We start from the raw sequence: 27,144 nt of genomic DNA, 5'->3' as shown, positions 1-27,144 counted from the left end.
ATTTTATATGAAATTTGTATTTATAAGAAAGAAACATATCACCTAAATAATGCATATTTTGAATAACTATAAAGTAAATATGTTTTACATTCAATTGAAATTAGTTCAAATTTGCACTTTTAAATTATAAAATAATAATTTATGTTCGACAAATTGACTATTCCATTGTTTTGTCCCACACTTAAAGTACACGCTGTAAAAAATTCCGCATCAAATTACGGTAAAAGGTACCATTTTTATTGAAACATATCACGGAACAAAACAAAAATCTAATATAGCGTATTTTTACAACAATTATTTCCATGAAACAACAGAATCACTCTAATTAAATAATTTTTACTGAAAAAACTACGATACAATATTTTTCGATAAAAATTGTTTTTTAAAAAAGGGAAAACAGATTTTGGAATAAAAATGGATTTTTTAGTTAAATAAAGTAATTAATTCAGCTGTCAACGTCAGCCTCGCTTCAAGTCCATATTTGGCCCCTTATATTTTACAGCCAAAAATTGCGTTAAGAAAAGCGTATAAAATTTTAATTCATACACTACGAAATAACGAGTTGTTATTTTCGTGTCCATGGATCTTCAGATAACATCAAAGGTCTGGACTATAGCTGCCGCCAGCTTCGGCACCTCTTGACTGTAGAGAACAACTCTTAGATTGTCCTCAATTGGTACCCATCCCTATTTCAAAACACGGTAATAATGAGTAAGAATGAGATATTGTTTAAAACAATGACGGTAGAATGGAATTGAGTTATTAATTTTTCCACTTGGAGTTTAATTAATTCCTTTAAGTAGATGACTATTTTCTTAAAAATTTCCTATATTTTCCTCGTTTTTATTTTCTTTCTTATATTTCCTTTATTTAGCAATTAAAAATAAAATAAATAATTACAACTACCTATAACTTTTACTTCTTATGAATGTGAGTTTAAATTATTTGTGGGTATGTAAAAAATTTTATAAAATCACCAAATTATTAAAATTTTTAATTGATAAATAAAAGAATTATTTTAGCTGTACACATTAGCTATATATTACTGTAAGAAATTTTGTTAGTCTTTCACTGCGTAGATAATCACACGAATTAGAATAATTAAGAAATAATTCCATGGATGAGAAGAGACATTGATTAAGACAATGCAAGTAGAATTGAATTAAATTATTAACTTTTCAGCTAGTAATTTCCTTTTAAGTGTATAACTATTTCTTTAAAATTTCCTATATTTTCTCCGTTAAACTTCTACACTCTTTCTTTTATTTTCCACTTCGTATTCCTCTTTATTACTTTGGGGAGCCAAATAGTTGCATTCGAAATTCTTTTGGCACTCATATGTTCATTACCACCAACGAAACAAATCTGTGTTTTAAAAAGAGAACATGAAACAAGCTGGTGCTAGAATCTATCTCAAGCATATACTTTCACTTTCTATGTGTTCTGTTCTGTTCTTTTTTGATAAAACACCAGTCTGTGGAATTCTCAGTGGACTTGCCCTTTTTACCGGTACATTCCTTTAACCTCTGTTTGATGCAAATTGGAAACCTAGAAAAGATTTTTCTTGTACACTTTTTTAACCTTTAGTAACATTTAAGTTCTGCCCTGTTCGTAATGCTGATTTTGAATGAGCTCATTTAAGGAAGGTTTCGAATCTAATTTGGGAATACTTCTACCCTAAGAGGGAGGAACAAGTTTTTTCAATTATTTTGTCTCGTAATTACTCTCTTGATTTAAATTTTTCTCCCCTGATTAGGTCCTTTTTTATTTAAGCTTATTCATTTATATGTTTTATGTTATTTCTGTAATAGTAATATAAATTTAACATTGTCATTCGAATTATATTTAAATAAATTTTACTAACTAAAATAAATAATCGCAGAGAGAGCTTACAAATAGATAAGAGCACACATGTGTGCACGAAACATTCTGGTAAAATTAGCGCACAATATGGTAATTACTTATCTGGTAAAAAAATAATTCTGGTAATGAGAACCAAAACATATAGTATCTGAACCATTCATTTGGTAATTTTTTCTGCTTATACGGTGATGATCAACTGAAAATTCTGGTTCTCAAAATTTTAGTTTTTATTACCATAGACTTCGTTAAATATAAAAAAAAAATTGAAAACTAAATTTAACCAAATAAATGATTTAGTATGACGTTAGCTGAGGTATTATAAAATTACCGAAATTTGCTACATTTACCAAATTTTATCACTGGTTAAAGAACCATATTCTGTTGTTTATTTTACCAAAATCATTAGGAAAGTACTAATTACCCAGCTTTTTAGTGTTCCTATAGAGCCAAAACCAAGATATATTTTAATAACTTCAGGTAGTTTTGACAATACATTTTTATTTTCTCGATGTGAAAATTTCGTGAATATGATTGTTTATATTTCAAATAATGCTTTGATCATATTTTAAGTAATCATTGCTTAACTATACTCAAAATGAACAAAAACAAGCCTCAAAGAGCAATTTATTATTCCAATGAAACCCAGGGAATTTATGTCACGAAGACTTTTTTTTCCCTTTGTTACCAAATAGCGCAACAACAAAAAAAAAAGTATTCAGAAGAAAATTGATGAAAGTTGTTACATAAAAATATGTCAAACATATTAGGGGAAAAAGTGACGATTTTATATTTACTGTAATACTGTAATCGCCAGTCAGTAGAAAACCCTTCATAGAAAATAAACAATAATTATACACTTTTTTCTTAGTTCACCAACAATTAATAATTATTTCATTTAAGCTTAAATGCGTAATTCTGTGCTTAAATTAAGAAAGGAATGTTGATTTCATTTCAAAAAGTTAAATATTTTTAAGAATTCTATTCGAAGACAAAGATGACGTTAAAGTATTGTTTTTTTATCAAATAATATGTTATTTTAATGGTTGCCATGGATTTGTTATACAGACATTCAAGAATGCTTTGTTGAGTTTTGTCTCTCTTTAGCCGGAGATCTACATCCAAAGTAAACAAATAAAATAGTGCGAAAGTGAAGTAAAGCAACATTTCTCTACAAGGTGCACAAGATTAAGTGGAATTAATTAATTTTTACATCTCTATGCAATAATCGACTCATTTATTGCTCAAAAGCTCATCAATTCTTTCGCTATTTTCATTTTATGTTATTTTACAACAGGCTTTGAACGGCCTACCCTATTCTCAGATAACGATTATTAATGTTAAACTCCGTAGCCTTGTAATTTTGAGCCAAATAAACTAGGGAACTCTATTGATATAAATTAGTCTTTTTAGAGGACTTTTAGAAGGAACTAAGCTACATTTGTATTACATGGATAAGAAAAAAACATGAAAACTCCCACTGTTAGTCCGGTGGCAAAGGCGTTCTAAAGCTTAATCCAACTGGCACTGATAATATTTTACGTCAGCACTGCGGTCGACGCGAGCCGTGAGCAAAATCCGTATCAACCAGCCTCCACCGGAATAAAACCTGCGCACTTCATTGGGAAACGAACGCTAACTTGGTTCCAAATCTGTATAAAACGTTCTATGATTTTTGATAGTTTTTCCAATCGAACTTTCATAGCATATTCATACATAAAGGTGAAGATGCAAGTCACTCTCCTGTACTAATGAAATCGGGAAAATTTCTTCTACATCATGTCTGGACCTTTTTCAATTTAGGCAGCGACGCTTATTCTTGTTGAAAGCAATAAAATTGCCCTCAGAAAAATCAGAAGCTGAATCAATCAAATGCTTTAGTAAGACTTGTTTCAAGCAGTTCTCAGCGTTGTTTTAACTCCCGAATCAGTAAAAATAAGTTGAAATATTCCTATTTGAAAAATAGCACTTTCACTTCGAATGCAATTTGGTATCGTTCCTATTTTTGTTTGAAATGATTGTCTTTCAGGATGAAAAGTTTCTTATCCGAAAAGAGAATATCACAACACGAGCACCGACGTAATAAACTCTTGCTCTAGGACCATGGATTCGTTTTATTTGTCTTCTTTGAGTTTTTTTGTCACCGTTGATGATGATATTTGTACGTTTTTTGAAAAAAAAAATACCTTAAACAGAGTGACATGAATAGCAACTAATGCGTTCTCTAATGACTTTGGTCACGTACATTGATCTAACTTTTATTTTGACCCAAAATTCTACGAAAAATTTAACAATCAACAACTCTTCTGATTCTTTTTAGAATACGAAAATCCTAACTCTTTCCTCTCTTAAAAATTTCAAAAGGTCTCAACTTCCTCGAATATAGATTTAGAATAAAATTTTAAACGGAATCTGTTTCAACTTATTCATACCTTTTGAACCGACAACTCCATAAGTTTTAACGTGATCTTCAATTGATGTATAAACATAAAACATGATGTTTGAGGCGTTTTTCTCAAACTACAACGAACTTCGTATTTTTTCTTTATCATTAGCATCAGATGTTACTGTTTTTTTTTTCAAAAGTAATAATTTCAATACTTATGGAAGAAAAAGTATCAGTAGAATTTCTGAACAAAATAGTTTCAAACACAATCTAAGTGGATATGATTATCATTATAGGATATTGTCATTTGCGATCGAACCGTTGAAACAATACGACACATACAGGAAAATGAAATAGGCTGAACGATGGATCGAAATTTGACATTATATATTATATATATATTATATATATATTGGATATAATATATTGTGTATTCTACTTAGATTATAATACAACAGTTTTAATATTTTCTATTATTTTGTTACACAGTTCTCCGTAAGGATTAGTAAATATGGTTTTTTTTCTAGAAAGGAAGGAAGAAGAAAAAAAAACCTTCTTAATTCATTTTAAAGAACAAAAAGTTCTAACATATTTTTTAAAAAAGATTTTTTTATCTATTCAATCATTGATCCACTTTGCAAAATGATCGCGTGATTAGTGTCATCAAATTTAGTCATAACTTTTGCGTTACAACTATTTTTACAGCCTATAAATAAAACTCCAACTCTGTACAAAAACAAGTATTTTAGTGATTTTTTTTCTTCTAAAATACTACTTTGAAAAACGTAAATCTGTATAGTCACGATAAAGCATGTATTTTTTTCGCCGCTTTAGATAAAATCTTGTTTGATGGTTCAGTAATTTATTCAAGGTTGTTTGTTGCATTTTATGCTGTTATAAGTACACTTTGAATTTATATCTTCCATTAGAATTAAGTTAAAATAAGATAAGAGACTGCTTAAATTAAATTAAATTTAAAATTAAGTACCCAGAAACTCTTTCTACAAAATTTATATGTATTTGAGTTTAAACATTTATAATTTATAAATTTTACCATGGAAAGAATTATTATTAAAAATTACTCTCAATAAGGATTACACTCAAATTAGAATAAATATTTTCAGATAAAAAAATTTTTATCCAAAAAGTTTCACTTAAAGTAAATGAATTATTTTCACTATTTGCAAAGTATTTCAGAAGAGAAAGATGTTGCCCATACTATTTTTTTTTACAAAAAATTAAATTTAAACACGATTAATTACATATTTAAAACATATAAATTCTTACTATAGAATAAGATGTTTCTCCAAAAGTATCTTTATACGCTGTTTTTTATCTGAAACAAAAGATTTAATTAAATAAAATATTAAAAAAAAGAAAAGCAAAAAAGATAAAATTTCCGTTTTTCAGAAATGTTTGCTTAACTGAAATATGTGTTTTTTTTTGTTCCATTGTATTATTGGTTAAATGAATTAAGGCATATAAAAAGGTGTTTGCGTAACAAATTATGCTAGATCAATGGTTTGCACTTTTAATTTGAGAAATGGTTTATTTCAGTAAATTACAGTAAAAATAAATATTGTAATGGGCGTGGTTTTAATTCATGTTTGAATAATTGTAGCAGCAAAATAATTACCAATTATATTATTTGAGCAGTATCTTAATATAATTTTAGTAATAATCAAAATAGTTGAAGATAGGCGAGTACTTAATTATTTGTGTAGTCTTTCTATTTATCATTGCTTTTTTATGCAGCTCTGATATTTTAGTTATATATATATATATATATATATACACATACAGATAATATACTTAATTTTACTGTAATTTAATGAGATAAACTATTTCTTCTCAAATTGAAAGAACAAGCTATTGATGTAACATTATTTGAAGCGCAAACATTGTTTCTATATGTCTTAATTCATTTAACCAATAATGCAATGAACCAAAAAAACAAATATTTTACTTGAGTAAACTATTCTGGAAATAGCACAAATTTTTTTTATCTAATACGGTTTTGTTTTAAATTTTATTTAATTTTTTTTTCAGATAAAAAATAGCGTATCAAGATACTTTTGGAGTAACATCTAATATTGTGGAAATATATATATATATATATATATATATATATATATATATATATATATATAACTTTTGTTGGTAAAGGGGTAAAACTTCAACGATTGACCATGTCCTGAAAATAGGGCCAGCAATAGAAAAAAAGAGCACTTTGAAAGAGATTTTGGGGAATGAAAGTAAAAAAAGAATTTTACAGTTATAATATGAAAAGAATTTAAATAAATTACAGAAAACTAACATGAAAATATCGTAATGAAAAGACAAAATGAGTAAAAATGAATGAGAATTATGCAAATTCAGAATCTTCTTTGCTGTTAAATTTGAGTATAGCTTCTCGTGACTTCCTTGTTTTTCTTATAAATCCCTCATGATTTACAGTAATTAACGCTTCTGTCACTAGTTTGATATTCTGCTCTACAGTTTGAATATGGACAGGATATAAATGAATGTCTCTGCTTGTTTTCATTTTTATGAATTCATTTAGTTCACCTTTTGAAGTCTTTCCCGGAATTGGTAGTGAGGTGACAACACGCATAACCAAATTAAGTAGCGGTAGTCTTTTGTTATTTTTTGGTATCTGAAAGGCCCTCATATCATGTTCTCGTCTTTTTATTTTGATTTTACAATACTTCGCAGTTTTATTTCTCTGATATTTTGAAGTTCATCGCTCATCATAACTAGAAGAACATTTTCAAGATGACAGAAGAGGCATTTCTTTGTACGATATGATCAAAAACTGTTTTTTGCGCACAACTGAGATGCCTTGTAGATTCAAATAATTCATAAAAAGGTGATGCTTCATTTTTGCACGATAAAATTTAGTTTAATACTTAACCCCACTGGTGTGCATGAACTCTTAGAATAAATTCCACTAAAATCTTCTAAAATCCTGAATGATTCCATAATCACTAAAATTTTTCTAAAATCACAAAAGTTCCTTTTTATGGTTTATCACTTGAAACATATACACTTAATATCGACCTCGTTATTGTGAGCCATCTTGCTTGGGATAAATTTCCAGGTTGTTTGATGGCTAAACTGTTATCACTTATGCCAAAGCATAATGCCTGACAAATTTTATATAGGTATTTTTTATCTGTACATAGAATTTGAACATTATTTTTAGGTAGAACGCAAGCTACAGGGGTAAATTTTTTTGCATATTTCTGTTTATAATGATATAATTGTTTTCCCGTAGGTTCACTGAATTTCCGTGGTTCAAACGTGGCTCCATCTAAGGGCTGAAGTGGAAACTATTTGTTATGCAAGAGGCATATAAATCATTAGAGAGCACAATTTAGATTGTGTTTTGAACATTTTATGGCCTCATTTTTATAGCCTGTATTGGTATTTTTACCATCTCAGCCAATTACTTCCAAATTATCAATATATTTGTTTCCAGTCAAAAAATTTTTAAGTATGATTAATACTATATTCTTATCTAAGCCGGAGAGTGGTATAGTATGACCTGAATATGAGGATTCTGGCTCAGCAGGAAGAACATGATGTTTTTCTTTCTTACTTTATCTACAACATTTTTCGCTAACTAAGAGTCTTATAATGATTCTCATCGAAGTATATTCCTGTTACAAAATGTTTTGAGGTTTCAAATTTTTCGAGAAATGATATGCAATTACGCTAACGAGTTCTACTCACTTTATTTTTATCAAAGACTAAAGATTCATCAGTTTCAATAATAATACCATTATATTTCTAAACTGCCGAGGCTACTGCAGTAGCATGTATATCAGATACGTGATATTTGCCACAACCTGTTACTGAAGGTAATTGAATTTAGTTGCTTGTTGTTCCCTTTCTTCTGTGTCAGATGGTTCATATGTTGAAAATTTGGATTGTTTTAGAAATTTATAATCTCTTTGCCCATTTTTTTAGTAATAAACTCTGTCAATTCTTGTGTTTTTATTACTAATAATTTTCATTTTTCCATTCTTAAATTTTTTTCACTCTTCTTTGCATTTCTATGTCACATCAGCTTTGTCAAATACATATTTTTTCAGAAATTTCTTTGATCAATTAAGAAGGATCGCTCTTTGGTACGGGAGCTTTTTACGCCCTTTCACAATTACATTTTCCAAATCTACACATTTTTCAAAATCTACAAATTCACAAGGTCTAAAATCGAATAATTTTTTTTCTGCTGCAAATTGTTCTAGACTCAAACTGAGAATATCTCCTAGGTGTAGGATATCGAATTAAATAAATATGTTTAATTCGATTAATATCTAATAAATATATTTCTTGTGATAATCATGAAAAACACAGTCATGAAATACTGTTGGAATTGATGATTTGGCTGATATCGGAAATACTAGAATCTCTCCCAGAAAGTAAACAATATTTTAGGTCATATTGAACATAAAAATAAAATTTTATAACATCTTCATAAGTAGGTAGCAAATTTGCAGAATTGTTAGTTTAAAGTTATTCTTCGTTTTGCATTCTTATTAATTTTTAGTTTAATAAATTATTCGCTCAATAAATAAAAATAAATTCTTAGTTTTGCAAAATTCTTAGTAAAGCAAAATATTTAGTTTAAAGTTCTCTGAATATTTACTGCTAAGAAAAAAATGAGACACTTTATAAGAAAATGCTCTTTTCCCAAATACAGAATCTTCAGTCACAGAATGTGTTTTCAAAAGGAAATAAATGGAAACGAAAATCAAATGATGTTCATGGAATCGCAATCTAGTGAGCAAATTTAAAGAAATAACTGATTTTATTTAATTTATAACGTTCAGTTCAGCATTAAAATTGTACTAAACATGGGAGATTATTTTTTAAAGTAAGAAATACGTTATTAATTTATAATTCAGAAAATTCAACATTTCTAGTGTAAATGTAGAGACTTGTAAAGACCTGAAGAATTCATTATAATTTCGTAAAAAAAAAAAAAAAACATGCTACCTACTGGTAAAACAAGGCAACTTTTGATGCCTATTGTGATATATACTTCCAAAAAACTCTGCCCACCCTGTTGTATACGTTATTTGACAACTATTTATTATTATTTGTTATTTGACAAACTATATTCCATTATTTGACCATAAACTATGTCTTGTAATTTGACCCGAATTTATATTTTGTTATATCACCCTAAACTATATGTTATACTAATAAAAGCTAATATCTCACCAAAGTTACAATGTATAACTTTGTGAAAGCATGCAACATTCTTTTTAATACAAGAAAAACTTTTAGTTATATGAATATCCATTTTTTAGAAGAAAAAAAATTGTCAAACAATGTTCTGCTTCTTGACACTGTGTGCAAGATTTGTTATATTTCATAATTAAAAGTGCAATATATGATACATAACTCTTTGTTCAAAACATCTGTTTGCAAAACTTTTTTTTATAAAGCTAAGTAGTAACATTCTGTGTTTATTCATTTGTCAGCATTTTTACGCAGCTGCGTGTCATTTTTTTTCTAAGAAAAGTGTTCTTTAATGGAGCTCCTCTTTGTTACAGTTAGGTGATAAAAGAATAGAATTAAGCGAGAAAATTGTTTTCATATGGCACGCAAGTAGTTTTAAAAGCAAGTGGTTTCAAGTAACAAGAGATGATTACTGAGGCATTATTATTCTAGGCTTATACGTAGAGGTTTTAAAAAAATGCAAACTGTTTTCTGCAGTTTTTCTTTCAACCCTTCATTTACAGGCAGTATTAAGTATATGATCATGTTCTTTTTTTTAATATCTATTAATATGCTTCTGTAATTTATTTTTATTATGAATTTTTTTTTTATTAAGAAGTTTTAGTTTTTCTCGAATGCCATTGTGGGGGGGTGGAGTAATCGACTATGTCAACCTTCATCTATGAAAAGGTATCCCATTATAGAATCGAGTTAACATGTCTTATGTACTAGTGAATTGTAGTTTTAATTTTTTAGTGGTAGGTACGCTACAGTACTCCCCCACCAGAATTATATCTGTGATAGAATTTGATGCACGGATACCACTAGTTGATTCATTGTTGTTTTGTGAGAAGCCGGGAGAGCTGTATTAAGATCACCGTACTTTTGCTGATCGTGAGTGCTGTATTAAGATCACGGTCGTTGTCTCTCCTCTGTTGCCGTTAGCAGTCCAGTATATGCAATCCGACGTTGTGCGTGATCGTTGTGCGTGGTTGTGCGACGTTGTGCGTGGAAAACATAGTAGTATAAATTATTTTGCATTACTAACCTTTCATCCAGAAAGCTATGGTTGTATTTTCTTATGAAATATTATCGTTTTTATTGCAACTTAATGCATAAAATATTATCCTTGACTTCTTGACATAATCATTATAAATGATTATCCTATTTACAATCGTATAGTAGAAAAGCGCAGGACTAGGTTTCCCTGCATTTTGAAATTTTATAAATATATGATGCTTAAATAGGTAATAATTTTAAGATAAACTTAGAGGTTTTGGTTTAAGAAATTTTTTAACAAAATTATTTACACTTTTTTTTTCTTCAAATAATATAAATTTACTATATTTATAGATTTATCAAATTTACCATATACATCGAGGAAAGACATCTAGCAATATCATCGTACTGTTTGGGAATTATATATCTGGTAAAAAAGAAAAAATATATATAATTCTGATAATAAATACCGAAATATACTGTATTTAAGTTATTCATTTTGTAATTTTTCTGTTCATATGGTAACTGCTTACTGAAATTCAGGATTTTAAAATTAGGGTTCTTATTACCACGAAATTAGTAAAAAAGTCTGTAAAGTAAATTTTACTGAAAAAAAAAACAGTTTTTCATCTATACTCTAAGGTATCATAATAAAACTACTAAATTTTGCCTCAGTTATTAAATTTTATCAGTTATTACAAAACCTAATTTTGTTAATAATTTTATCAAAATCATAACCAAAGTGTAACAGTAAAAATTACTGACCTTTTTTTGGTGTTCTCATAGATCCAGAAGCACGGTAAATTTTACAGTTGCTAATTTTGACGAAAATTTCTTTTTCAGCGCATTTACTAAAGATTTAGAAAATATTTAAAAGCCTAGCCACAAAAATAAGGTTATCCTTTAAATGAAATTAATTTTTTTTAATACAAAGAAAAATAAAGCTGGTGTTTCTTCAATTGTTTCTAAGAGTTTCAAGTGACGAAATTTATTTCTATTTTAGCATCGATTAGTTATTTTTTGCCAGAATCTCACATAATTTGATAATTTATTTAATTCTGAAGACCACGCCCATATGTCCTTCAAAAACAGACTTTTATATCAGATCAGTTAAAGGTATTAGTTAATGATATGTTTAGTAAAGTGTTAGTACAGAATATATTTATTAGTAAAACCTTAGAAGAGAAAAAAAAATTATTTATTAACTTACGAATACATTCGTATAAAGTAATCGTATTTATAAAGTTCTATAGATTTCATATCAGTTAACAATACATAATACTCTCAAATAACTCAAAATTTCAATAATATAGACTGTAATTATTGTATAATTTATTAAATTCTAATTGTTTTTAACATTATTTTTCAATAATAAGTATCTAACATTTAACGAAGGCTTTATTGGTTTATTTAAACTAATGTCAGGAATTAACTTTTTCGATTAAAAATATGCATTTTTGTCATGATCCGTATCTGTGATGTTGAACGAATTTTTGGGAATATTTAAATCAGTTTTTCTTACTATAGAAGTCATGCATAAGAAATGAATTCCAAGTGTTTTATTATATTTGCATTAAAGCTTATTTTGGAAAAAAGTTGTTAAAATCCACTTAAAATTGCTCTCTTAAAATTATTATTATTTCACAATAAATATATGAGGTGAAATATAATTAAATAGATGTTGTGTTGTTACATTTTATGTTAAGCAAGATATCCATTAAAATATTAGTAAGACTCATCATATTCACATACATTAATAAATCGGGTTAAAGTAAAAAAAAAGTTTTAAACCACTTCAAGATTATTTTTATTTTAATAAAACTACTTTAATATCTTTTCACTTAATTATTTTTTAACTAAATTATCTGTTTTTTTCTTTTTTCTATACATTTTTATCTTAACAGATTCGCATTTTCTTTCATTTTTTCATCAGGTACTTTTACTCTACTTTTATGCTATAGATCTATAACTTTGCCTTGATTTCCTCGAATTTGCAAGACATTGAAATTATTTTTTTATGAAAGTGAACAAATGAAATTTCTCTAAAATGACATTCGAGAAAATATTTTTTGTTTGACACTGCCTGAGTAAAAGTTTTGAATTTTTCTGAAAATATTTAAATAATTTGGTAATTTTTCATCACAAAATAGGTAATTTTACTAAATAATTGTTAAATTAGGTGCTCAGAAGTGTTACAAATGAGGAAAGAGAAATAAAAATAATGTTTTTCAGTATTAACATATTCAAGTGCTTTTTGTTACGAGGATTGGCTTTTTATAATAACTTATAAGCGAAAAATATTCCAAGTCCTTTAAAATCACCATGAAGTTCAATAATTGTTTTGGAAAATGATTAATACTACAATTTAAAAGATCCTTGCTTAGAGATTGCTGATTTTCCTTTTTGAGATATTTTCAGGCTGCTAAAAATAAACCGAACAAGAATAAAATGGTGATTTGAATGACTCACATATCCAATTTACAATTTTTTGCTCGATGGAATACAACTAACTAAGATTTATGCACTTATATTACCTAAATATATCCATACTTTCATTTACCCGAGTGATAAATTTACTTTATGGAAAAACCTCTATTTAAAGAAAAATATTTTGTCAGAACATTGAAAATGTTAAATTCCATGAAATATAACCATTGTTTCAGTGTTAACTGAATTTTCAATTAGAGTAGCAGGTATTTTTTATTTAATATACTTTCTGCTAATAACCGAAATTGCATAATGGATTAATGTTTTAATTATTACGAATATTTTGAAAAAAATTAAGAGATTAAGGGAGAAGAAATAATTTTGTATTAAAAAACTTTTTGTTTTAAATCAATCAAATTTTTATTAGTTTTCTTGTTTATTAATTTTAAACAATTAAATCACTATTTATAAATAAAAAATATTTTGCTTATTTATATTTATCGTTGGGGTAATAAAATGGAAAAAACGTTGAAAACATTTGCTGTAACTTCGTAAGAGATAGTATCCGTATTACTAAGCCAGTTTTTATACATTCATTAATTATAATCTTACAACTATAGTTTCTACAGTCTTAGTTTATATATTCTTACATCTATGATTACTTTAGTCTTAGTTTATATATGCTTACGAGAACAGCTTACATAGTTTCTATATTTGTGTTATGTTTTTGCAACTAGTGTTTGAATGGACTTACATTCATAGTTGACTTTCAAATTTAGTTAGTTTATATGAAATAAAAACATTAGGTTAATCCCACAAGTGCAGTTTATATAGTATTACTACAATAATTTAAATAAGCATGCTATGAAAGTTATTTTATTATTTGTAGTCTGCAACTTTAATTCGCACAATGTTTTAGAGTGTGAACAAATAATTAAATTTATCGAAAAAAAATGAATTTTCCGCTTAAAACGGTCATGGTACATTACTTTCAACAAATTTCAGAGAAATGTACAAAGAAGTAACAATAGAAAAAAATTAAAAACTTCTAAAATAGTTTATTAACTAGCAATTCATTTCCTTTATTTTCCAGGATTAAACTTTTTTAAATGAACCATTTAAATAAAATGCTTATTTTTCCTGAAACTGCTTTGAAATCAACTGAGAGTTATCGACTCATTCTTTTTAAAGGAATTCCGGAAACATCAAATCTGCTTATCTGGAAGATTATGTTTTGCTATCATATTTCGTAAGAAAATGAAATAAATTAACTAATGTGTTTGTATGGGAAATGAAAGGAAATGAAGCTTTTAGCAATTTAGGTTTTTTCCTTTGTCTTAATACCTTGAGGATGGAAAACAAAGAAACAATCATTTTGAGGAACGAGATGGAAAAATTCAATCTCTGGTTTTGCTACTTCCGTGCATAATAACGCAATTTGCATTTTTCTACTAGGTTTGCGTTGAAACATAAATAGTGTGGTTAGGAACTATATTATCTCTTTGGCCATCTTTGCCTAGTACAATGCAGGAACAAACTGGAAACAGGAAAAGCTTTTATTTTAAATGAGATAGATGCATTGCGTTTTCTCAGTTCGAATTGATTCATGGTATAACAGATTTCTTTCATGAATGGGAGAAAAATATGCATCTATTTATTGCCGAAAGAGGAAAAATTTCTTGTATTTATATATTTCTCAGGAAATCAGTCGATGAGAAAATGTTTTCTTTCCAAACTATTGTTATTTTAGAAACATATAATGAAGATAATTTGCTTTAAATCAAATTCTATCGTTTATTTCTGTTCTGTATATTAAAACGTTAGCATGAAATGGATTGAAAATTATCAACTTGAAGTGGTAAAACAATTTAATTTATCAAGTGATTGTGAAAGTTAGCTCCAGAGTCTAAAACTAAACTAATTTCAGCATATTTTCATTTAAAAATAATTGTTTGCCAATTTATTCTCCACCATTTTTGGAAAATTTCTCAGAACATTTGGACATATTTGAATTCTTTTATTTGATCATTCTTTTTGTTTTCAAAGAATTATAAGTAAGTTAAATATTTCCTCCTCAGAATAAGTTTTTATATGATTAAATTAACTTTCCCAACGAAGAACTAGTTTATTTTTTTCTTTATGGAAATAACTAAAAAAAACGTGAATAAATCTCGAAAGTGTATATATTATACTTTCGGTTCTATAAACAAAAACCTTCCTCAATTTCAAATTTCTCGTTATCTTCCATTGCCAGGACAATAATGTAAGAAAATATCTTTGACTAGGAAATATTTTGGTGTTATCCACTTAGAATCTTAGGTTATTTCTGCTTTCATTGACTGCACTGTTAGAAATTACTCAGAACAAATGGCTTAATAACTGTTTATTTGCTATTTCAGCAATATTAAATGCAATCGACTAACCTTAAAAAAGATTCTATTCACCTTACTAACTATGAGAAAAACCGTTTACTTAGTGTTTTCACGCAATACGGTTAAACAACAAGAATTTTTTTATCCTCTCAAATGAGGACTGCAACCAATGAAAGTCAAACGCATGTTCTTGAAAACTGGAAACTAAGCCATGTGCTAAGGACTGTGAATTCATATTTTTATTTTCCATCATGTGATTCCTAACACATGATTCACTAACACAAGCATCTTAAAGTAATACGTGTGTAGTAACCACTGTACTGCCACTTTGTCCCTCTGTAGCTCAGTACATACTTCAGGGGAGAGGGCTAATCTTTTAAGCAGCTCTGTGACCGGTTGAAGGTGACATTGAGTGAAACTTTACTACGTCCGTCACTCCTCAATTGCGGATACTGGACAATTGAATTACGAAGCTCTCTCCCATGCGTAGATGGCAAGCAACATAAAACTTCTTAACACAAAAAATATCGTACTTCCCCCTGCTCACTATACATACGGCATCAATATATAAACAAATCAAGCCATATTCCACATTTCCTTTGATCAAACACACCTCAATCGCAACTTAACTCCAATATCCGTAATCGAACAAAAAGCCTAACATAAAAAAACTCCACTGTCCATAGACTTCATTTTTACGGTTCAGAAACCTTGCTAGTTATAAAGGGTTATACAACCGCATAGTTTTGCATCCACTGTTTAACCATGCCAGTTGGAGCAGATTCAAATCGCTAAAGGGTAAAGAATTATTTCGAACAGTAAAAAGTTTCGTTAAATGAATGGACTAACTGATACCGGTTATTTTACCGTAGGTGAATATTCTAGTAACATGACATTATATTAAAAGGATAAATTAAAGCATTTTTTTTTTCAAATCTAAAATAAACTCATTGTTACGTATTTCCATGCAGTACTAGGATATTTTTGGCTTAGAAACATGCTAAAAAATATATTTCACAAATATATTAGTTAATTTTTTGTGTAATTCAATGAATTCTTTCTATGAGTTTTGTTTTGGCCATGTTTAAGTGTCATTACTAAATTACTATATTTGTTTACCTGATTTTCTCTCACAACCTCACTAACATAATTTGTTAAAGCAAGACTTAGTGACAGAACAAAAAAGAGCACTTAAAGAAGTATAAGTTTTATTCTAATTTATCTTTTTTTTTGTTTAATGAAGGGAAAGTGGTATCAAAAATTTACAATTATCTGATAATAGTCAATACTATTTCAATGACTAATATTAATAATTAATAATTAGTAATAATTTTGATATTTACAAGAATTTAAATAAATTAATTTAATTTTATGTTGATAGAAAAATTCCTGAACTTCTGTACTCTACTCATTTACTGAATGTGGAGGGAAATATTCTTAATATATTAAATGATGAGGCATTTTTCCCAAATTTGCACTAGAATTATATTTCAATGAATATTTCTTTGTAGCTGCTTCCATTTTTTCAAAATTCAAATACTAATGTCTTTTAAAAAAGCATTAAATTCAAGGATTTTTTTTTATCACGTATCTGTTGTATCTAACACAATTTTTCTTTCAAATGAACCTCAAGAACATTTTTCTTTTAAAATAACAGTTTCGTGTACACTTTGAGACAAATTCTGAAACAAACAAATGGTTTGTTGAGGAAAAAAAATATTACCATCCGATATGAGAGCGGAATCCGTAAACAATGACATAAAAGCAAACAATATCACAAAACTAATATGAGCAAGATTGATGACAAACATTAAATAGACCTAAAGAAACATGCAATAGAAGAGTAGATCACAAATAACAGAATCAGAAAGGATTATGGAGTATAATGTGCATTCTAAACAAATAAAAAATATTTATCGTTAAGTAAACTACGAAACATCAAAGTTATTGTCAAAGTAAATCATAAAATTATAGCATCATTTTTAAGTAAATATTAATAAAGTAACACATTTCTACTGTCTCTCTTGCTTTAATATTTCTTTTAAATTATAATATGATTAATATGTGATATTCAAGTAAAATTTAGTTACGTAAAAGCAAAAAACGCTTTGTATTTTTTAAACGTTCTTTTAGGTATCATTCAGTTTACAAATTAAATTTATATTTGAAAATGAATATTTTCTAAAACTAAAATTATTATTTTTTAATTTTAAGTTAATTTGTGATAAAGTAGCACTGTATTAATGAAAAATATGAAGAAAAAAATTTACGGTTTGCAAAGATTTTTACATAGTGATACTTTTAAAATCTTATAACTTCCATTAGATATAAATTTAATTTTTTTTAACAAACTTGAAGGCAGCAACGCATATTGCAAGTGCACATCGAAAAAATTGAAACTCTTTTGCAGTTACTATTGAATTGCTTCATGATCAGAGCACACTTCGGCCATTTATTAGTTAGTAGTGGACTATTGTATAGCTTTGAATGAAAGATAGAGCCCATTTTAAGTTGATTGCTTAAAAATACACAGCAAATAGCTCTTATGAAACCATTGATTTATAACCATGTTCTTTATTTTAATTCATTGTACTTTCCATTGCTTCTTCTTCCTAAGCACTACAGCCAATTACCGCAGAAGACAGTCTCAGTGAGTCAAATGCATTTGATTCTAAATTTTTTCCATTTATTACTCTCGAGTCCATTAACCTCCTCTCTACTCTATTTATTCATCTTGCTCTAGATCTTCCTCTTTTTCTTTTTCCCTCCGGAGTTTAGAAAATTATTTTTCAACAGGACTTTCATTGCTACATTAAAATAAATATCCTAGTCACCTTATTTGAGAAACTGAGATTATTTTTACTATGCTAGTTATATAACTTTTCATTGCAACTTGGAAATTATATTTGCATCAAATAATTTACAGAATATCCCTATAAACACTAACATAAATTTGAGTGTTTGCAGACACCGCAGTTATAAGATCTTTTATTTCTTATTTTAACATAAATTCTTAATGTAAGAAACACAGATAAAAGTAAGAAAATAATACTAGTAGTATAAAAATAAAATATGTAAAAATATAGGTAGTTTATGAGAAAAAATCGTTTGGTTGAATTATGAAACATCATATGTCTGGCCGATCTTCATTTATTACATGTATCTCAAACCTGCATTACTTATCAAGCGTATTTATAATTAAAATGCAGTTCTAAACTATTGTTTTCTCAGCGTAACTCTAAAATGAGTAGTCAATTTAAACTTTAACAACTTGTAAAATATAATGTAAAATATTAACCAGCTGAGTCTGGAGATATTTTAAAAATATCCTAAATATACAAGTTTTGCTGCAGCAGAACTAGTTATGTTTAAAATACTTGCATGCTTTAAAGGACTCTTTTTGGAATTAAATTATCTCTTATGCACATTTTATTATATTATCTTATTTTAATTTATGTTCGCTGTTTTGCATATCGTTATTATATCGTCATTCCTTATTTTAAATTTAGTTATTTGCAAAATTTTCCAATACACCTTACCTCCGGAGCTTATCTGAAGCCACATATTATTGGCTTATGAATTATTATTATTTTCTTTAGTTTAACTAGAAGTTAAATCTATTTATCAATTATAAACTAATTCAATGTATTTAATAGTAACTTGGTTTCAGCAAAAAAATATATAATTTGCTATGCAGGTTCTAAGATAAATCAAATGATATAGTAAATTGAAAATCATGCTTGAACTGCTATTTTTCGAAAAAATATTAGACATTTTTGTGCAAATATAATAAGATTTTCTGAAAGGTTTGCCATCGTCTGCCTTAAATTCCTCGAATATGTTTTGTAGGTATATCCATCCACTATATATAATAGAAATATTCTTTGAATTATTCAAAGTCCTTGCTTTTGATAATGCCGATATTATCTCCAGTTTAATTTCACAACATTTAGAGAAAGGAATAAGACGGAACATATCTATTTTTCATAGTAAAATACTTTACTTAAAATAATGAAATTTACTAAGATTTTTAAATCAAAAATTGTGGAATATTGTAAATTTTCTACATGCATATGACTTGAATAGAAATATATATTTAGTCTGTTCTAATTGATATTGTTCAAAATAATAAAGCCTGTTCTAATTGATATTGTAAGTCTTTTTTTAACAGCAAAGATTCAGGAGATTTGTTACTGTGCATTAAAAATATAATAAAAACTATTTGGATAATTGTAAAATTTAAAATAGTTTTTATATCAAATGCCTGTATATCACAGTTTTCGTTTTATATTGTTTTTAAATGGATAAATAAATATTTGTGTTAGCATTTGATAATTATTATTGATGAAAATTACAGAAAAAAAATTAATCAGTTTTCAAACTGTATATTTAGTTTTCCTTTTTGAATGTGCATAACCCATCATAATAGTTAAATGCATTACATGCGTTTAATCATCTGTCAGTATACTCTCTCTCTCACTCTCTTACTCAATAAAAATATTATATTTATACAAATTTGTAAATGAGAGAAATTAAATAAACCATCAAAATTTCATGCGTCTTAAAAAAACTCAGTATTTAAAAATAGCTGTTTTACATAGTTAATTTTCACTAATTAACTTAAATTTACATCTTTCAAGATTTTTAATAGAATACACAACAGAAAACATTTAACTATTGATGTAACTTTTTCAAACAATCAACTCTTGATACATTTGTTCTTCTATATCTGAAGAAAAATTTCTTCATATTTGCTATTTTAAAAAAAGCATTTAATTTTCTTTTCTTTTTTTATATAAAAAATATTAAAATCTGTATGAACAGTTAAAATAATATTTATACATTAAACAGGATTTGTGTTAAACTAACTATTTTAAATGTGCAAAAGTAATACTAAATAATTATGCATAGGTTTTAAATTATAATTACTGCATACTATGCATAAAAAATACTACATACTCATAGATAGAAATAATAGTGCTCACATGTTAATTACTATCTTATTATTAGATTAGGTATAAATACTACTATAAATTTTATTTAATGGTAATACTTTTATTTAACAAATTATACTATTTAAATGCTTTTAAAAACTCTCAGTAGCTAATTTTGTTCAAAATTTCTTTGGAAGTCTTTTAAAAAAATCAACTAAAACCCCTTTACATTATTAACGCAGATTTAGCTCACAAGTTTGAATTTCTGCTTTAAACTGGATAAATAAACCACCTAATTTCGTACGGTACCCATTGCATTAGCATTCCTCAGCTAATTCTGATTACATTTTTAATAATTATAAAAACTTATTTAAATTCTTTTCATAAAAGAGAATTTTTTACTAACAATGTGAGAAATTAATTCTTAATGTTAGTTTACAATTCCGAATAGGTATTTTGAAATCATCAAATGCTTTCATCGACTAAGAGCTGTTTCCCATAAATTTTAATGTAAGGTACCTCAATAAAATTTAAATAACAAGTATTAATAATTTAATAATTGTAAAATGGTAACCCAATACATTTATCATAAAATATTGCGGAATAATGTAACATAATTTGATAACTTTATAATAACAGCTCTTTTTGCCTAAAGCCTTTAATTTTGAGTAATGATGAAATAAAAAAACTTAAAAGTAACGAAGAATAAAGTAAGAGGAAATTATATATAAATAATTGAAAAGTTCAAACCATTATAAATTTCCTTTTCGTTTATGCTGATAGCAGCAAAATATATCTAGATTTTTTTTGGTTTATTAATGATCATTATTACTTGATTTTTCTGTCCCTTGACAATGCACAAAGAAAGATGCTTGTTTTCTTAGAATTCATACCAGTATAATACCTTTACAACATTAAAATATTTTAGACATAAAATGTATTAATGTATTCAATATAAACATATAGAATATATACATATAGAATATATACATATATATAATCATATGCATAAACATATTCAGAATTCGCAAACTTTGCTTTTATTTTAGTTAAATTGTTATATAGTAAATAATCTTTTCGTTACCAATAATACTTGTTTTCTTATTGTCATTCTTTAAGGCAACAAACAATATATAAAATGCGAAGAAGACAAATGATGAAGAACTTGAGAGAATGGCAGAGGTCATTTGAGGAAAACAATGCTCTAACCATTCGGAACAAAGGAGATAATACTTGTCCAAAGATGGATGGCCGACTATCTGTAGACCGGAAGAGAATAAAAGATGGAAAAAGTCCGTGAGCATCAACTAATTTTCTTGTTTATCAAAACTACTTATACTTTGAAATAAATAACTCTCTCTAGAGCTTGTAAATTAAATATAGTTGATAAAAACCATGTAAGAGTCGATACGATTTAAAAAATATAGGTTTTTATAGGTACGCATTAAGAACATTGATTTAAATCTATTGAATCCAACTATATACTTATACAATTATATATTTATATAAATTTATATAATTTATAAAATATTCATAATCCATTGTATAATAATATGATTTAAAAAAAATTAATGATTCTATTCCCGATGCTTCAGTGCACAATTTATATTAAATTTAACATTTTAATAAATTATGATTTTGTGGCTTGATTGTCCACAAAAAGAAGTATCCGTATGGATCCTAGAACAGCCCAAGTTTTTGAAATCTCGCCAAACTTGGTTTCAGGAAGATATTTCGGGGAGATTATTTTGAACTTCCGATTACACCAGGATCACGCCAACAAAATTCTTAAACCTGATTGGTTATTTGATATGTATACCTACGCGAAAGTTGGATTTCGTTAGAAAAGAGGTAAAATGGTTAAATTTTTCACCATTTATGATTCTGATCTCTTGCTGTTAGAGTCATCGTTATTATTTCCTTTTTTAACAATTATTTCATTGATTACCGTTATTATTTCATTTTTTTGAGCGCTACCGGTTGAAAATGGCGAGCGAATGGATAATTTAATTTTTTGTAAATAATTAAAAAGCAACGATGATCACAATAATAATCGCCAAAATGGCGAGATTTCAAAAGTTCGCCAGGATGTTGGTTATTCTAAGATTTTACCAAAATATTTTTCTAAGATACATTTTTTATTGTGTGAGGGTATAAACTTAAATATGTAAATTTACTCAAGCTGAAAATATCAATTCATATAAATTAATATTTTCATTCACTTAAACTATCTATAATTTTCAAATAACCTGCTTTAAAAAGTTTTTGAATATATTTTAAAGGATAATAATAAAATAATAATTCTGTGTAGGTTAATATTTTTCTTTCAAAAACTGGTATTCATAAGTCTCTACTACTTTATATGTTTTAAAAAAATAATAACCAGTTTCTACAGGGTGGTTGCAAAATACGGTTACAAATATCGAATCATTTTATTGAACAGATATTAAATAGGAAATGATAAATTCGCAACTATTATAAATACTATAAATGGAGAAGCTACCTTAAAAAAATTTTTATTCGACCACCATCTTCAACGATTACTAAAGATAATCTGTTACGCCTATGTCCGATGTCGGCACGAATCATTTTATTTGGTAATTTGTCCCAATCACGAAGTCAAGAAGCACTGAGAGTGTCCAAAATGCTTAGCATTAACTGTAGACACTAGAATGCCCCAAACGCGATACGATGAAGAAGGGGGCCGTTCTTCTGGCTTAATAAATTTCAAAAAATTGACACGGAACCAAGCCTGGTTGCTGTGTTAAGCAAAAATCATCTGCACTTATCGAAAGCGCCACTCACAGGAATAGTGAGAAAAAAGTTATTTCACTAAACGATTAAAATTAATTTCGATTTTTTTTTCTTTTTTTTGAGTGTCATAGTATTTCGTAGCCACCTTGTATATGTGGGTACGGTTAAGAAACAGATAAATGTATGTGAACTATGAAAAATTAAAAGAAATTGATTTTATTTTGCAGTATTAGAGAATAAAAGGAATACCAGTATGAACAATACCAAGTGTTTCAGGCAAAAGTGATTAAAAAAAAAAAGAAATTTATATATATATATATATATATATATATATATATATATATATACATATATATATATATATATATATATATATATATATATATATATATATATATATATATATATATATATATATATATATATATATATATATATATATATATATATATATTTATATAAGCTTCCATATAAGTTTTTTTAGCAAATGAAAGCTATAAAATTTGTCAAAAATGTTAATTTTTTCAAAATTAATTTGTTACAAATGTATATACAAACTATTGGAAAGGGGATTATTTATTCTTTTATTGAATTTTCAATCTTCGTTCTGAATTAGAATAATTTTTAAGAATAGTTAAGAATAACTAGAATAATTTCTAATTATTTTAATTAGAATAATTTTTGAGCAGAGTAAAAATATTAAGTATAAAAGTTTGCGCATTTTATCATTGTTTTTCAATGGTTTATAATTACGTTATGACAAATTTTGAAATCATTATAGATAAATTTTATTGACTTGTTTGAGAAATAAGAGGTAATAAAATACCTAAACATTCAAAAATTAAATCATTACTTCCCTTAACATATTTACCTGGAGAAAATATTGTATTTAATTATTTTTACTTAAATTCAGATCGATATTCTTATAATTTAACACTTGATTTTAAATATTCTTTGAAACAATGAAAGTATCACTATCATCTTCTTTTAATTATCTATAAACAGAAGAAGTTGATAGAAATTAATGAGAATAAAATGAGCTTTAAATGAATTACAAACTAGCTAGAGATAAAATATACTTTTTTTCTGTCTAATTAGTTTTATCTCTTTTTAGGAAGCGAAGTTAATTTAGCTGTTTCATTTTGTACACTTTTTTTTTCAAATCATAAGGATACGAAAGGGTTTTTGCTCCTTTGAAAGTATAAAAAAAATCTTTTAGAATAACAGAAACATCCAAAATGAGCATTAAAATTTGATTCTCAATAAAATTTTATTTTTGAAATTTAAAAAATTCAACATGCATAATTTGCAGAAATGTTTATTTATAATTTGATTTAGTGACAAAAATCATGTTTTAATTCGATCATTTGTGAGCTACTCTTATAAAAGCAATCTGTTACTTGGAGAGAAACTGCGAAGCAAGTAAATTATAACTTGTAAGCAAGCTATTATTTTTCTTTTATTACTACCGAATGGTAAGAAAAACTAGTTTTGGTTACTGAGTAGTATCAAAATAGTTTAAGTTTCGTTTCCTTTCATAATTTTATACCTCTGAATGAACGAACTATTAGTAAATGTAATTTATTTATTCGGAATCTTAATAAATATTTATTATGTTTATATGAAAAGAGAGCATGATAAACAAAAATTAATGAACAAAAATTTTACCATTTTGCGATGGATAAATTCTTAGTCAGGAGATTTTGACATTTTTCCAACATAATTAGCTGTGTTTTTTGGTACATTTTGTGGATAAATGAATTAGAGTATTGGTATGCAAAAATCAGCAGTTTCTCTTTACATTAAAAGCGTAAGGGCAATCTCTGTTTTGGGCTTTCAACTTTGTGTTACATTATGTCTTGCTGAGCAAGAGCTTGTTGAGTAACGAAGGTGTGATAGGGAGTACTATTTAATTTTAAAAAATGGACATTCGGTAATTTGTTCGAGTAACTATTAAAATTATAGCAAAAATGCCCCGAGTATTACTGTGTGTATAGTCCGCACAAATGCGATTGCAGAGTTGAAATAATAGTCAATTGTGATGAGTATCTTGGAAGGATTGTCTTGCCTACAAGTTTTTTTAGTCCCAAGTTTTTGAATGCCTTATCCCTTGCGATTGGAGCTAAGACTAAGTTTACGGTAGGGTAAAAAATAAGTTTCTTTCTATTATAGTTTGAAGTAAATACCGAAATTACTTGAATTACTGGAGGATCATAACTATCGCATATTTTTTTTTTTAAATTGTGAAATATTCAGACAAGAAACATATTAAGCTGAATATAAAGATTTTTAACTTTTTGCTTTCAAATTCTGTAAAGTATTGTACTAACTACTACTATATATACACCTGTTAGTCGCAGTTGGCCACATAGAATGTGTGTGATTAGTTCAGGATTGTTTAGCACATGTTCAGGAGACTGAAATTGCCCGTTTCTTAGTATCATACTTTTTAAGAGATAAATGTAATTTGTTCCTCTAACCATTTTTCTTCCACTGTATGTGACTTCTTAAACAAAATTTTTATGCTTAAAATTTATCTCTATCTACAATCAGCTTTGGGGAAAATGATTGTTTGTTGGTCACTTTTTATATTGAAAAATCTCCTAAGACCTAACTCTGACATAATCAAAACCTGTCTCACAATTACAATACCTTGATTCTTCAATTGTTATTGTTTGTATTGTCAATAAACAATACTACTTAAAATAAAAAAACTGTGTACAATACTATTTGAAATAAATATAATCAGTCACAAAAAAAAAACTTTCTTAATAGCTTTGTACTACAACACGAAGAAAAATAAGTTTGGCAAAATCGACTTATTGTATGTCAATAACATTTCTGGTAAAAGAAAAACCTTATTATGTTTAATAAAACCAAAATATAGGATATTTAAGCAATTAATTTAGTAATTTTTCCATCCATATGATAAGGGCTTATCGAAAATTTTGGTATTTGAAATTATCGTTCTTGTTACCACATTTTTAGTAAATAGTAAAAAAATTACAAAACTGAAAAAGCACATTTAATCACATACCTGGGTTTTATGCCATACTTCAAGGTACCATGATAAAATTATGAAATTTTTTCACTTATTACAAAACCGTATGTTTTTGTAAATTTTACCAGAATCAAACTCAAAATGCGTCGGTAAAAATTATCGAACTTTTTGGTGTTCCCACTGAGCCAGGAAACATTATAAATTCAACTATATTTTGGTAGTTTTTTTCCAGAATTTGTTCCTCTCTGGGTAACTGATACAACAACAGTAATAATATACTTAGATGTTACAGCTGACGAGCTAAGATCCTAAATAAAATAGATAGGAAATGAAACATCAGTATATATTTTTTCTAATTTTCGCCACTCTGTAGTGACTAAATTCTAAAATTTAAAACTAAGTACTCTACTAATAATTTCACAGTTAACCAAGATTTATACGTATATGATGTATGATTGCCATGACAGTAAATGGTAAATTGAGACAGTTCGTGTTGTTTTTTAAGATTATCACACGTTTGTTATCCATTAAATTAATGATATTTTTACATAGATAAAATCTTTTAGCATGGAAAGCAGCAGCATGCTGGTTGTACAATTTTAAATGATCTAAAACCATTTTCCATTTCGATGCTGAATGAGGCACTGTATTACAGTGCCACATCGATTGTATGTCTCTATTGCCATTCTTTTGTTTTCGTTATTTTATTATTATTTATTGGGCAGCCAAACGATAACTATGCTTTATTTAACTAACCAAATTCGTCTTAATGTTGTTTCATACCCTTCCTTGAAGATATTTAAATGGAAAATGATAAAAAATTGTTTGATAAATGATGGTTAAGTTTGAATGCTAGAAGTTGAACCAACAATATTTGTTTCAATAAAACATAATGAAAATAGTTATAGAAAAATAAATATTTTGATAATTACATAAAATGTTTTTCTAGTAATAAAATATTTATGCTTTTTATGCACTTACGCTAGTATTTAGGGGAGTGTCGGGTCTGTCAATTTCATATGTATAGACTATTTTTTCAAGTCAATGGACCATCGGACATTGATTGTTATATTAAAAAAAGATTATTTTCAAAGTTTCAAGTATTTATGCAGCTGTTCGCATGGTAAACAATAGTTTTGAAAATATGTTGAATACAGTAGTCATGAAGATAAGAAAAAT

This window comes from Parasteatoda tepidariorum, chromosome 10 (genome assembly GCF_982258835.1).
Source record: "Parasteatoda tepidariorum strain Cologne lab strain chromosome 10, Ptep-v5.0, whole genome shotgun sequence".
Taxonomy (NCBI): domain Eukaryota; kingdom Metazoa; phylum Arthropoda; class Arachnida; order Araneae; family Theridiidae; genus Parasteatoda; species Parasteatoda tepidariorum.
This window is presented reverse-complemented; position numbering follows the sequence as displayed.